A 14420-nucleotide genomic window follows, 5' to 3' on the forward strand; every position below is an offset into this window, starting at 1 on the left:
AACAAATATTTAGCCATCAAACTGGGGCAAATAAAAATTTAGCCCCTCCCGTCACTACAGGAAATTCGGGTAAATACGACCGGTTTTTGCCGGTCGTATTTAGTTAAATACGACCGAAAACGGTCGTATTTAACTAAATACGACCGGTTTTTGGCCCGGTCGTATTCGGTCGCGTCATATTTAGTAAACGGTCGAATTTAGTATGCTTAATTCGACCAGTTTCTGTTGAATTTAAATTTATCAATTTCATTACTTAGAATTTTAAATTTTCGTTTGAAATTTGAAAATCCCGCCGAAAAAATTTAAATTTCGTAAAATTTCAAAAATCCCGCCCAAAATACTAAATTCGACCGTATTTACTCATTTATCAAATTCGACCGGATTTAGTTAAACTTAAATTTCAACTGCTTTCGGTATAAAATCAATTTCAACTGAATTTGGTCGATTATTATTTTCAACCGGATTCGGACGAATTAATTTAACAAAAATCCAAAAAAAATCCTCTTCTGAGGAACCTCTAATAATAGCCAAAATCACAAATAATAAACCAAACACAATTAAATAAAGCCAATACATGGCTTAAATTCATAATACTAATCAGTCAAGTACCACTAGTTTCATTACTTCATAAGTACAGGAAAGCTTAAACTGAGTACATGCGGTAGTTTAACAAAAGAGTTATATCATCCAACAAGGGGAGCCAATTTCATCAGTTCACAAAAGCTGAGCAAAATTACCAGGCTAATATACAAGACCTATATCAGCGGATAGTTGTGTGCATCGAGGTCTTCATCTTCATTCCCGCCTCGTACTTCATCTCCATTGTTGTCGCTGTTGTCCACAACCTGATCAGTAGGCACAACTTCCTATATAACCATATCATACCAGACATACCAAACATAAACATACTGGAGTATTGAGAAGGAAACAAGGCAACACAAGAAAAATATACCACATGTATATTAGAAACAAAAAACAAAAAAACACAGAACTAATGAGAACTAAGGCAGCACAAGAAAAATATACCACATTCTATAAGTTTTTTCTTTTGGTAATTTTACTGGCTGCATTAAATGTGATAGCCATCAAAAGTACAGTATGATCTTAATTAATGAGAACTAAGAATTGGTTTTCTGTAACCAACCAAATTATCAGTTCCAACTATATGGATAATGCAGGATTTGCATTCTGCAAACCGAAAGTATAACAACAATACCAACTATTACTAGAATATGAGTTTTCCGAATCAAGTGTCAATGGGATGAAATATGGCTACCTAGCAGCACTCATTTAATTTAAAGGCTTTGATAAAGTGACTAAGTTTGTGCCCGGCAGTAAGACTGGCTCAAACTAATTAGCCAAATGGTAAACATAATGTAAAAGCATTATCTTAAACCATAGACACTAAATTGAAGTGACACTGTAGCTTATATTCCGCGGTTCTGTAAAATGATTAAAAATAATCAACGGGTTATTTTAAGAAACTATTTACAGAGACTAACTACAAATTAGATTCTACATGTTGTAGATTGCATCCTCCTGGTCTTATTTTACCACCCACGCATATAAGAATACTTATTATGTATATGAAATTTATTACAATTTAGTTTAAGTTTTATATATCATTTCTCATTAAACTGAACATATACTAAAATTAATTAAGGCTGCTGTTGTCTCTCAATTTTTATAAACCCTACTTACTTAGAGTTACTGTGCATGTTGTATTGGTGTACGTGTGGGCCATGGAAATTAAACAATAAGAGACAGTCCTTAATTCATCAAAAGGGACAAATCTTAACCTTTTCATATAAACGTATAAATGAGATCATGCAAAAGTGCAAAAACAAAATGCAACAAGACAAACAACAATTACTGATCACATAAACAAAATAACAGTTTTCATATTTTTATAAAACAAAATCACTAATCATACATACATTATTTAGACAAGACCCAAAATCAGAGCAGTACTTAGCGATTAGAAAATGTAATTAAAATATCACTTCCAAGATCAGTACTTAGAGATTAAAAAAGAATATTACCTCAATAATTATCTTATCATTCTTCTCCAAAATCGGACCAAGCAAACCAGTTACTGCCCGAATGTATTGACTGTGCAATGATTGTTGACTCGGGTCCGGAAGGGCAACATAGGCTAATTTACGCACCTCCTCGTCAAGAATGGTTTGCTTCACCTCACGTGGGGTAAAGAGCGAACCATCTCCCACACTACATCTAGGATCTCCGACATCATCTGGAACAACAACTTCAGATTGTTGTTTCACCACCTTCTGTTTCTTTATCACTTGCGCTGCATCTCGCGCGCCAGAAGCTCAACCAAACTGTCTTGGGGATGAAGGCTGATCCTTCCTTTCCTTGGGGATCTTGCCCTAGCCAACACAATAAATTTTTTTTTCTGATTAAATTCCTTTAGGCTCCGAGGGGATGTTGGTTCTTCAAGAAGCTCGAACTCAGGTGCCAATTCAACCCACATCTTTTTATTTTTTCCTGCAAGAATTAAAAATAAGAAATCCATCTTATATTATAATTAAAGAAAGCAATAATTGAATACAAGAAAATGAAAAAGAAATACAAGAAATTGAAGAGAAAATGTTGCATTTATTACAAACCTGTAGATTTTGGACAACGGGTTGAGTGGGATCGTACACCATACCCATGAATTCATCTTCAGAGATAGGCAACTCTCCTCTAGCCTCTCTTCTTCATTTATTTCCTGAAAAAATACCACAAAACAGTTATGACACGATAAAAAATGAAAATCCAGTTTAATTCAAAAGAGAGAATCCTACCTGACGTCTCTGCTCAAATGATTTGGCCCCGCTGCGGGATACAAACTCAACCTTACTTCGGGCAATCTGAGAATTAGTGGACATGTTTTTAAATGATTCATCCTCCCAATAGTCGCACATAGAATTCCATGTGCGCTGCGCGAGTAGTAGTAGGGCTTCAATCCTTCGTCCCTAATGTTGAAATCGTTCTCGGTATATCCACATTCCAATAGTTGCTTCACTTTATCTACGAGTCGGCTTCTCTCAGCACCAAGATAAGACTTCCAATTTCTATGCAGATAGGCTCTTACAACTTGGTCCCCGTCTTCATCATCATAAGGAAAGGGATAAGCATAATACTCCTGCCAAACCAAATGACTAATATTGATAAAAAAATAGAATCATAAATTTCACAAAACACTGATATTACATATTTGAACTAGAACACACAACAAAACTACTATCATGAATAAGTTAAATAAACAGTTAAAAAAGTAATATCAATTTCTAGTGGCTATTCAAGTTGGGAACAGGAGAATCAGTTTCTAGTATCCAACCGAAATTACACCTATTATCTATTAGTTTTAAATGCCTTTTGTCCTTTCAAAGTATACAGAAAACTGTTTAATAGATTTACGCAATTATAAGGTGCACATTTGATTAGAAGCACAAACTACGATATGATCGGGGTCAGGTGTAATAGGTGTAAGTGTATATAACAGGTAATTAGATGAACCGAGCACTGAAATTCAAAAACGAGAGTGATAAAAATAGATTTTGGGGGAAATACTAACAATGCTTTATCAACTGATTTTTCTAATACAACAAATAGATAAATTGTAAGGACTAAGGTACATACATGAACTAAGCAACTGCATTTTTAAAAATAACTTAGTTTTAATAATTTATTTAATAATTATAAAATAACAATTAGGCAGTGTAACAAGAAAACACACAGATAAGGCATAAAAAAATCTAGGGCTCAAAGTTTTGATATCTCGTGTGATCTTGACAATTTCGATAACTTGGAAAACATGAAAACACACATCTCAGTTTTCTTAAGGCCAGGAGAGCGAAACCAATACATATAATGGACCACATATCAGATTTAGGTATAGATTATATACACAAAACTTCATAGTATTTAGGTGAAGAACAGAACAGTAAACTGCACATAATAAGCGAAGGTAATTACTTACTTTAAAGTTCTTGATACATGTTGTAAAAAGCTTCACGTGAAGCTCCTTTGTCCAGATCGTATCTTCATCAAATTTCATGCGAACAATGTGCCCAAGAGTTTTCTGGTGATTTTTCAAAAAGCTATAACAAATAACAAAAATAGATTAGATTACGATGCATATTTTCACACATTTAAAGTGCAAGAAGCTAGAAGTTATTATCATTAGACTAGAAATATAGAGACTAGAATAGTATTAGACAGAATATTATTAGTTATTATTCATTAGACTAGAAATATGAATAGAGACTAAAAAGAAGGAATAGACCTATCTTGATAAACAGAATGATATATACAATTAGTTAAGCGAGGTTTCTGATATAACCAACGCACATATAAATTTAACATGAAATGCAACACTAATCTGGAACTTCTATAAATATATCTGATATGTTAATGTGCTACTTCTATTGTGCTTGTCCTCATAGTTTTACTGTATCTTATAAATCAGAACATACAGACAGAAGAAATACATTAAAAGAAGAGTACAATACTATCTGTAATAACTACGCGAACAATACAGAAGTAGAAAACATTAAAACAAGGGTGAAGACTAAAGAGAACATGTAATATTTTGCATACTAACACTTTTACTAACAAGTGTGATCATTTCCTCACAGTGGCTTTTCGGATAAATTTCTCACTCATGAGCACACCATTATAACAGAGAAAAGTTAAGATATTATTCAGGAATCTGATATACTATAACGAAAACCTTTATAGTAGTTTACATAGGACAACAAGGTCGAGATCATTAAATACACAAAAGACATATTTATGTTCCTGAGTTCACATTATTGAGGAATGGCTTTTAAAGCATTACACATTCCAATTTACACAGAATTATTTGCAATGCTTATGTTTGTGTAGATAGAATCTTTTCAGCCGACTGATACATAGTCTAATGTGATGTATGTAGTACGATATAATATGTGTTAACAATAATTAATCACAGGTAACAATCAGATTAGCAAACAAATTAAGCTTAATTAAGAATTATAACACAATACCCAGATAACCTCATTCTTCTTTTACTAACAACCCAATATACCAACCCATCTCCTGGTTTCGGGTGCCTGAGATCGAGACTTTAAAGACTTATTACTCAAGATCGCACAAATTTGATTAAAAAAAGAACTTACATTATACTAAATGATACCATCACAGGCATATAACTCAGCAAAATATAAAAAATTTAATACAAGTATCATCTAAACTTCTAGCTTACTCGGGAATAGAAATTGCATACATATCTTACCCTTTCTCGTTAAGAAGAAAATGAATCGTTGGCCTTGCATCTGGTGCCGATTTCCTCGAGTAGTCCCCTTCAGAGCAGTTTCGCCTTTTCCTCTCAAATATTATTTTGCGGCTACTTTCACCAACTCTTTAGTCCCTTCCACAAAACTTTCTTCACCACCCATGTCTTCTTTACCCTTCCGTGATTTTGGACCAGCCCAGACCACCTGCAAACAAACAGTAATTACTATAAGCTGACAATCTATTACCGCTGGAAATTATCAAATATAATGCTATGTGCATTCAAGTATGTATTTAACCATCCTGAGCCTCCTATATCATTAACACCCCTCTCCCTCTCCCTCTCTCTCTCCCTCCTCCCTCTCTCTGCCTCTCTCTCCCCCATCCCTCTCTTTGCTTATCTCTCTCTCACTCTCTCGCCCTCCCTCCCTCTTCTCTCTTTTTCTATATATATACCTCTTTCTGTGTGTATTAATGCAAGAAACAAACCTAAAAATATAACAGCAATCACAGTTTAAAGACAAAAAGGTACCTTAAAATGAACCCTAAAACACAATTAGAAAAACCTCCAAAACCCCCAGACAGTAGAAAAAATAAATTAGGGTTTACAAATATAAAATCCTCAAATTACCAAATTAGGGTTTACAAATACAAAACCCCCAAAATAGGATTTACATAGAGACAGAGTAGGAGAGTTTCATGGCACATAGGGGGGGGAGAGAGAGAGAGAGAGAGAGAGAGAGAGCAGGGGAATCACTTGTGAACGGATTATCTCTTTGATAAACGGACTCGAGCCTTCTTGAGCCATAGAAATAGAGCATAATCACTGGTAAACTTATTCGGAGTTTAAGCAGAGAAGAAACCCTACTTTTATCTGATATTAGAGGCGGCGATAGAAATGGTAAGAATGAGATGACTCTGCTTATATATCAAACATAAAATTGACCGTAAACGGTCGAATTTAGCCAAGGCCCAAATTTGACTAATTGCGGTCGAATTTAGCCGAGGACCAAATTTGACTAATTGCGGTCGAATTTAATCCCATCATATGTAAATAAATCTAACATATATGTAATTAAACTCAAATTAAAGTAGTTAAATTAATAAAAATAGTTTTTTGTACACAAATCATAAAAATTTCAAAATTACACTAAATCATCGTTATCACTTAATTCATCATTGTCGTTCTCATTGGTGTCTTCATCTTCGTCTTCTTCATCTTTTTTTATTTTCTTCTTCCTCGTTGTCATCCATCGAATAGTCATTTTCAAACATCCTCAAGTCAATAAGAAATTTAAGGGATCACGAACAATAACTTTTTCGACGTGTGATGATGAAGCATTCGACACTTCATTTTGTAGAGCTTCATCATTGATTTTGGTTCCTTTTCTGAGTTGATACACTTTCATCAACTAGTATCTTCTTCGTTGTTAGAACCGTGTACCTATGGTGATTTCGCATTCAAATATTTGGTGCATAGATATACTGATGGGCTTGACTAGCCAACACAAAAACGTCTTCTGGCATTTAGTTTTTATTTCACATTCACCGTTGTCATTCGATGTTTATCAACTTTGACATGTTTTGTATGATCAACCAATGACATTTGAAGACCATCACTTTATGCCCATTATGATATAAAAGTTTGAAATTTCTTCTATTCTTCCGTAATAGTGCCATAACATTCTGATAAGAAGTTCCTACAATTATAAATGTTTAAATTTAAGAACAAATGAAATGAAAAAGTACAACTACGATATTAAGAAAAAAATAAATTTCTCACTCTATGACAATTATCGGAATTTGGTGAAGTGAGCTCGTTTGTGTTTACGCAATCAAATTTGTAACCATTGCACTTGCATGCTTTATAAGACTCCACTTTATTCAATGGACCTCTTATAGGTCTATGAATTTTCCTTGAACTTCTCATCATCTTGACCTAAACAAATGTGAGAAAATTAATTTATCCGAGATTTGTAAATATGTGGCATTTATAAAATGAAATGCATACCCTTCTTTCGAACCCAATCCCTGAATTGTTCTTTTTGAAATTTTTCCTTTTCCGCATCATTAAAATGTGGGTATTGCGTTCTACCAACTTTTGGAATCCCATACATATATTCAAATTAAAACAATCAAAATTTATATTTTAAACCTAAATTAAATAGCAAAATTAATACTAAAAATATCTTACCGCAAGTACTTTGCAACCTCCTGGAGAATTAATAAGAACATAGTATGCCACTAGTTCATATTCATCACCACTAAACATTTTATCTTTAGTCCGTAGACTAGGATGTGTTGGATATGTGTACACTTCTAACAAATTGTCATCATGAAACATTCGAGGGGCCTCATTTCTTCGTAATTTATTACGCATTATTCCTTTTTGGAATCAAAATACAACGTGCAAAAGTGTACACATTCCTCCTCAATATAGCGTTGTGCCATTTGAACCCTCCGCTCGAGCTTTGTTTCCTACTTTTAATTTCAAGTTGTGCAAATATCTTTCAATAAAATACATCCAACGCCCATTAGCCGGCCCACCCAACTTACACTCGGTTGCTAAATGTAGTGGCAAATGCTCCATAGGATCAAAAAAATCAGGAGTGAAGACGGTTTCAAGTTTGGACATTATCCTCACTATATCTTTCTCCATTTTTTCCAAATCCGAGTTCTTAGAACTGAAGAGCATAAATCTTGAAAGAAGTTGCATAATTCAATGATAGGATCAGCTACATGCTTCGGAAGAAGATCACGACAAACTATAGGTAACAACTTTTGCATGAAGACATGGCCGTCATGTGATTTCATACCGCGAATGCAATTTTTTGCCCAATTGACACACCTAGATATATTTGAGGCATAGCCATCTGGAAGTTTCAATGACTCAATCCACTTGAACAACTTATGAATTTGTTCCTTTGAAAGTGTGTATGGTGCATGTGGTTCAGTACCATCACCTCGAATCCATAACTCACGGTGTACACGTAATTCTTGACAATCCTTTCTCGATTTTGTGTTATCTTTCGTCTTCTTTCCATCACCAAGAAATGTGTAGAAAATATTATCAAAAACATTCTTTTCTGTGTGCATAATGTCAATATTATGACGAAGGCTAAGTGTCTCCCAATATGGAAGCTCAAAAAATGGAGAAAAATGTGTCCAATTGTGTTTCACACCGTAATTCCTTGGTTTTTTCTTATGTGACTTTCCTGGAGGGGGAAACTGTATCTGCTCACACATCACCTTGGCTCGGCCCCCTGAATGTCTAGCACAAACTGATCGTGTCTCTACACTTCCAAATTTAGTACTCCTTCGCAGGGGATCATCTGACTCCAAAAAATATCGAGCAGTGCCATAAAAACTTATTTTGCCACCATGTTTGAGTTGTTTACCTTTTACTTCTCTCATGCAAACTGGACATGATAACTTACCTTTGGTGGATCACCCGCTAAGCATTGCAAGTCCAGGAAAGTCACTAATCGTCCATAAAAGTGCCGCCTTCATGATAAATTTTGTACGTGAGAACATGTCATATGTTTCAACCCCTGCATGCCACAACACTTTCAATTCATCAATCAAAGGTCTAAGATAAAAATGTAAGTCTTTTGTCGGATCTGTCGGTCCGGGAATAAGAAGCGGCATGAACATATATGGAGCCTTTGTACACATAGAGGGAGGAAGGTTGTAAACAACAACCACCACAGGCCATACTGTATACTCCTTCGCGTGCTTGTCGCGAAAGGGGTCAAATCCATCTGTAGAGAGCCCGAGTCTTACATTTCGAATCTCATTTAAAAATCTTTGAAATCTTTGATCAAATTGTTTCCATTCATCTCCATCCGCTGGGTGACTTAATTCACCTTCAACTGCAATTCTATCATGGTGCCATCTCATAGCTTTTGCAGTAGTCTCGGCCATGAATAAACGCTGCAATCTCATGGTAATAGGAAAGTAACGCAAGATTTTTCGTGGAATCTTATGTTTTTTAGGATCTTTCTGCTTCTGGTATCTGTCTCCATTGCATATATCACACTTTGTCTTGCCACTTCTTTGTAAAATAACATGCAATCATTCTCGCAAGCATCAATTTTCTCATATTCCATATGCAATCCTTTAATCATCTTCCGTAAGTTGTAGTACTTTTCGGGCAATTTATGATCATCGGGTAGTACTAATCCAATGAGATGAAGTAAGTCATCAAAGCCATTGTTACTGCAATTATGCTTATTTTTCCACTCAAGCAACTTCATTGAGAACTCCAATGTTGTATAATTGGCATTGTTTGGATAAATTGGTTCAGAAGCGGTATTCACCATCTTGTAAAATTGTTTTGCCATTTCATTTGGTCCTTCCTCAAAATCCTCGCAATCATCAAAATCATCCTCATCATGTGCATCATACATATCATCGTCTCTATATCCAGAACTCGTTCCAACCTCGACTTATGATATATTTTTCTCCTCATGACAATCCCATGTAGTATACCATTGCATTATACCATATCGATACAAATCATTTTTAACGGTACTAGACTTCTTAAAGTACTTATTTCCACAATCTCGGCCCGCACTATTTTATAAGACCGTTATCTTCTTTTTTCGCTATGTTTATAGCAAATTCAATGAATCTATCCACACCGGCTTTATATTCTTCCGTTAAATATTTGACTCATTAAAGCGGTTACGACCAATCCAATTACGATCGGATGCCATCTACAAATGCCGCACATACATATAATTATTTAACCACTTAACAATATCAACATTTTTACACTATTTATCATCCTATTATGGAAAAAATTAAGTAATAATAATTAAATTTATCACAAATTCAAGTTATATGTATAAAAGTAAATGTAATTATATCAAAGAAAATATACAAACACAACAAATAAATGAAAATAGATATTATACTTACTTGCTGTTAAGAATGATCACATGAATATAAATTGGGTGGAAAAGGGGAGAAGATGGGGAAGGAAATGGATGATTGCGGTTGGTAAGAGAAAGGGACATATGGGTTGCCAAAATGGAGCTAATAAATTCAACCGGTTTCGGAAGAAAAAAGGAGCGGCTAAATACAACGAAAAAAAAAAACCCGGTCGCATTAGAGCTACTAAATTCGACCGAATCCAGAATAAAATAGGAAACGGCTAAATGCAACTGAAATCGGTCTTAAAACATTTTCAACAAACATCAGTCGTATTTAATTTTCCACTCCAGCCGGTCGTATTTAATTTTCTGCCACTGTCGGTCGTATTTAAGAGTGTGTACTTTACAACAAACCGGGAAAATTCCACCTCTTTTGGCGCCGAAATTAGAAAAAATGCGGGAATGGCTAAATTCGACCGAAATTGGTTGTATTTAGGAGTGCCCAATATTTCAATAGGCGGGAAAATTTCCTCCATTTTTATGGTAAGGGTAAATTCAACCGACATTCGGTCGAATTTACGAGCACGGCTAAATTCAACCACCAGCGGTCGAATTTGTTACTAAATTCGACCGCGCTAAATACTACCGAACTTTTATACAACCGATTTCGGTCGTATTTAGCCGCACCTTTATTTTCAACCGTTTTCAGTTGAATTTGACTTCGGTTGTATTTACGCGGTTGTATTTAGCCTCGTTTTCTTGTAGTGCGTGCAAATAAATTAATCTTTAGGTATGAACAGTGCAATTAAGTCTAAGTTATTTTTTTTTATTTCCTGTATTCATAAAAAAAATATTTTAGAAAATAATAATGCGGAACCATGTGCTATTTTTTTGTGTTGATGCAGCTAGCGAAACAGGTTTGGGTGCATCAAATAACGTAACTACTTTGTGGCGCTGGAGAAGTTGAGATTTTGACTAGTATGGGTGCAGATCACAATCGACTAGTGTTTGATGCAGTTGGTCATCAGTGTGACAACTACTGACAAGGCAGTGAAGGGCGATCAAAGAAGATGGGAAAGTAGTCACGATATCCGGTCAGGTGACTGCACTTGGCGTCCAATTTCTGGTAAACTCAAAAGCATCTGGCTTGAAGACCCTGGAGAGTGGAAAGGGGAAGGCATTGACGTTTCTTTTGAAGCATCTTGAAACCGGCAGAATTTTCGGCAAAGTGATTATTCATCGTATTTGGTTTTCCTACAGTCAATGTTCTTTTAATTTACATGGTCATTAAATAAAAAAAAAAGAGTTACCTCATTCCATGTAAGCTGTCTGTATAATTTTCGACAGTATATATATGTAGTCACATAACTTGCAAAATTATATAAGATTAAATTCATCAAATTGTTACTTTTGCATTTATATTAATTTTATTGTACAAACCAGTAGTAAAATGAGATATGATTTTGGGCTCTGCAATATTTCCCAATTTTTATTGTTACTAGTAGGATGGATGTATATATCTCTAGCCGGAATAGCTAGTAGTATTATTTAAGTCTCCTTCACTCTAATGCATGCATGTATATGCTCAAGGTTTATCTTTTTTAAGAATCCAAGCACCAGCAGTAGTAATCAGAAGCCGAGATCCGCAAAAGTTCATCTGGCCTCATCCTCTCAAGTTCATTCGACCTCCGTGAACTATAATTGTTACGGGTTTTCAGTGGCAAGAGGCATGTCCTCAGCTATTATTATGAAGTTGGTACTTCATTTCTTGTATAGTCCGCATTGTTGCCACACAATCATCGTAAGGATCTTGTACACCTGTCATGAATGTCGTAACTGATAATACAAAAGAAGGTGACTGGTTAATAAACTACCAAGTGATTACTTGATGATTGAGATTCAAAAGCTGCAGAATTAATCAAATATTATACCCAAGGTATGCTTTTGTTAGGTACTTTAGTGAGTTGCTAAGCTTGCTGGTTTTCAGTTAATGGAGGATATTTTGCAGTATCCCTGCATCCAAATTCAACAGCAGATCAATTTGTAAAACAAGTTCAGCTTCGAAGTATTGTTTGATCAAGTGTTTGTAATTTGAAACCAAAACTTGCCTGATCATTATTCCCGGGTAATCCACCTCTAAACATTTCAGATCGTGATCCAACCCATGACCAACAAGGATTCTTGCTTTCCCACTCTTAGGTCGGATTTTTCCACATCGGTTCTCCATTGCTTAGAAAATTCTTGAATTTTCCTTTGAACTTGCCGCACTCCCATTGCATCTCTCATCATCTCTGCTCGTATGCCTGTTGTTTCATACCTGAAAATTTCATTTTCTGTAGCTGTCACATAAAATTACCATAACTTAATTTATTTATTTCTGGGATTGACGGAGGAGTACAGTAGATTAAGCTATATAGGTAGATACCTAAAGTTAGTGACAGCAAGTAGGGGTTTGACATAGGTATGGAAAATAATGTTTCTCATATTCATCAATGAGACAAATCCTAGCACAAAGATCCAAGGAGCCGTCACTTCCCCCTCCAACCAGCTTGCAAGCAAGTGCAACCACTCCCCTACCTCCTGCATTTTCATAATTTCTCATATTGTCAAAAATCCCCAAGTTTGCCATGCGATGTGTCAACCCCTGAAATTTTTTCAAAGACAAGGTGTAATGAGTGATTAAATTCCATGTGTTGAACCGAGTACTCTGTAGTTCAACGATAAATTGATGAAAAACTATACATGTTTCATTGCATCTAAATATAGACTTACGTTAACACTGGTGCGGGGGAGCTGACATGTGTTCAGGTGAGCCCTAAGAGCATTGCGGCTGCCAAGAATGTTTAGACAGATGTGACATCCACGCTCTTTAAATATCCTTTCACATTCAGCTTTTGGCAATGGCCCTGCATATAAGAAATTCATCAAACCAAGAAAAATTTAAAAGATCTACGAGTGACTGGTCCCTAACAAGCGATGAATGTAACACGGGAAATTGATGTAAATGCATAGTCATGTCACTGTATCCGTGCTTAAGTTTTTGATTTTAGGGTTCTTCCTGTCTTTTCACGGACATTTGGTTTGCCAACAATAGCTGGTGTAGACCAACGCCCAAGAAGTAATTAATCATATGTGATAACAAAGATGAATAAATACATCATACAGATGAATAGAAGTATTGAATGTATATAGGTGCATGTAAATGTGTGCTCTGAGTGATCAAGATTGATACCTATAAGGTGCTCCCTAAGGGACTCAAATGATCGACAATGTTTCCAACAGACACCACACATGGGTTCATGGCCAGAATGGTACGAGGTCCTCATGTGTTCCACCAAGTGCTCCATCTTGTTGAATTGTCTATAGCATGCTGCACACTTGTTCCTGAAATTAAATCGTAACTGATAATCATCAGTATATTTTCAATAAGAAATTTTCAGCATTTTTATAACGAGCTTCATTATCTATCGGATTTACATGCCAAATTGCCCAGCTATGGAACGAATTAAGAATTACGAACCTTTGGTACTCTGCAGACTCCATTCTTCGTATAAGATTATGCTGTATCGGAACCTAAATGGAGTTGTGGAAGAAGAGTGTGCATAGTGTGAGGTATTTATAGTTAGATGCATGCCCAAAAAGAACAGCCACCACAATACTCCTGAGTTGGCAACTGCAATTAGGTAGATTCTTAACTGATTCAAACTAATACTAATTAAAAATATATTTGATTGGGAAAACATCACAAATTTCAAAATATAAATGAGATTTAAATAATTCAAAACATTTTTTTTAAAATTAATTGAGAGTATCAAATTGAAGACGCATGACCTATCCTCTCACAACGTTAAAAGATTAATATAAGTCAAGATTCTGAAGCATACTGCAGTTTATCAAGTTGTATAAGTTTCATACGTAAGAACTACTCTCATGCAAAAGCCAAACAACAACATTCTAAAATGGTCAAACACATATCCAGATATTCCAAATTCCCAAAGGTCCATGATTTTACACTGTATATTCCCCAGCCACAATGCACCTCTATCCTAAAATCGCTGGTAGACGTAGTGTCAGTGTTCCTGGACTTGTGCTTCCAGTCACATATCTAAACCTTTGCGGTTATATTATAAACACTGAAAGAGCACAATAGTTATTTTTTATATTGTAAATGAAGATAAATGTACGATAGGTGCTCTAATAGTATATGCTGTACAGATAGTTATCAGGGAAAAAAAAAAGAGTGGATTGTGAATAGATAGG

General features: G+C 35.3%; 1 pseudogene; it reads right to left on the reverse strand.

The window, feature by feature from the left end:
* Nucleotides 1–11654: 11654 nt before the first annotated feature.
* Nucleotides 11655–13727, reverse strand: LOC141704246 (uncharacterized; annotated as a pseudogene).
* Nucleotides 13728–14420: the final 693 nt, after the last annotated feature.

Source organism: Apium graveolens, unplaced genomic scaffold, assembly GCF_009905375.1.
Source record: "Apium graveolens cultivar Ventura unplaced genomic scaffold, ASM990537v1 ctg7617, whole genome shotgun sequence".
Lineage (NCBI taxonomy): Eukaryota > Viridiplantae > Streptophyta > Magnoliopsida > Apiales > Apiaceae > Apium > Apium graveolens.